Here is a 1,770-nt window from a genome sequence, read left to right as displayed (position 1 = left end):
CCTGACCCTGGGGCCATGAATTTCACAATTTTGGTAGAGGGCTCAATGCTTATTACAATCATGCCAACAGTTTGACTGCTTGATGTCCAGGAGTAAAGAAGAAGATTTTTAAAGATTGCATTAATTTTGATGGTTTTAGCCCCGCCCCTTAGGCCCCAGGGGGGCAGGGGCCGTGCATTTCATAATTTTTGTTCCCCTTCACCATAGTCGCAATATGCCAAAATTGGTTGAAATTGGTTCAGTGGTTCCAGAGAAGAAGCTGAAAATGTTCAAAAGTTTACTACCATTTGATGTACGACGAACGATGACAGATAGCAATAGGTAACCTGAGTGACTCAGGTGACCTAAAAATAGCATTCAAATATGGTGACAAGGTTATTCTGCTTTTAAGTATTCATTTAATCCTAAATAAGAAAAATTTTTATTTGACATACCAAGTATTGAAAATTTCAAGATTTCAATTTGATTCACTGTAGGGATAAAAAATATTGGATATTATAACCACTTATGTAACATACATGTGAGCACTATAAGCGAGACTTTATTCCCAAAAAGCTGACCTTTCACAAAATACAAAAACATGATTTATTTGATAGCAAAGATTTCCATTGATAATCCTACAGTATCAGTGACATAGCTTGTCTCCAGAGCAGATGGGCACCATCTGGACCTAGATATTGCAGATCATTCCAGAACTCTCTATGTCCGCAATAATTGATATACTACATAGGGGTTCGCTCATCTGTTTCACATGTAAATTGGTTTCAACAACCGTGCAATTGAAGTCTCTGCATGATACGAACTGCATACGGCGAATTATAATGAATAATTTCACACCGACTCCGTCACGAAGATATTGTGCAACCGAAGTAATGTCCCTGGTGGAAATATCAGTCTCGCCGATTTGTAAAAAGACAACATCCTGGATAGTGTCAAAACACAGAAATTCGGAGCGGGAATCGCATTTACTCAATTTCAGTCCTCCTTTTCATCTGTAAGTGACATTAAATTCTTTTGGATCCAAACCCAAATTTTCCGTCCCTGTTTGAACACAATATTCGTTAAGTCTTCTGATATAAGAATGTCCGATAACACAAACGTTCATTGCGGTCATTGTTTACAAAACCTAACCTACTATATAAATTATAATTAGGCATTTGAACTGTTTCCTGATTCATTTTAATGTTTTTGCACATCATGAAACAGTCAAAACTGTTTACCCAGTCACAGAATAAACTGTTGCATGGCTGAACTGATCCATTATGACGTCATAATCAATTTCCCGTACTTTACAGCAATAATATTGAATTATGTATAAATTGAAGCATTTTCATGGCAATAAATTTGAAACTATTATTTGATGAGTAATCCTGATATCCATGTAAATATATATCCAATTCAATATCATTTGAAAGAAAAGGCCAAGAACACCTTTTCTGATGGAAATTTTGGGAATGTGTAGGTTCCTTTCACTCACTGTAGATCTTTGCCATAAACGTCCGAATCAGCGTGTTGTATTCAAACCTTCAAGCCATGATTATGCTGTTTACTAAACAATACTTGTATACATGAATTTTTTAGTGCATGAAAATGCTAAGAAAAAAATAAATACTTTTGTCGATCTGTTTATATCATTACTTTAAGAAATTATAGCGTCTCCATATGAGTGAAAAATTCTCGAGAGGGACGTTAAAAACATACAAATAAGAAATTATATAGTAGGTTAGATAAGAAGACACTTTTTTCATGACAACTCGGGAAACAGTCAAA

At 35.3% G+C, this 1,770-nt stretch overlaps 1 pseudogene; it reads right to left on the bottom strand.

Moving 5' to 3' along the window:
- Positions 1-617: 617 nt before the first annotated feature.
- Positions 618-1,114, bottom strand: LOC133194472 (uncharacterized; annotated as a pseudogene).
- Between the last annotated feature and the right edge of the window lie 656 nt (positions 1,115-1,770).

This window comes from Saccostrea echinata, unplaced genomic scaffold, assembly GCF_033153115.1.
Source record: "Saccostrea echinata isolate AGI-Se365-2 ecotype Australia unplaced genomic scaffold, CSIRO_AGI_Sech_v1 ptg000029l, whole genome shotgun sequence".
Lineage (NCBI taxonomy): Eukaryota > Metazoa > Mollusca > Bivalvia > Ostreida > Ostreidae > Saccostrea > Saccostrea echinata.
The sequence above is the reverse complement of the archived record's forward strand: the minus strand, read 5'-3'. Positions and strand labels throughout refer to the sequence as shown.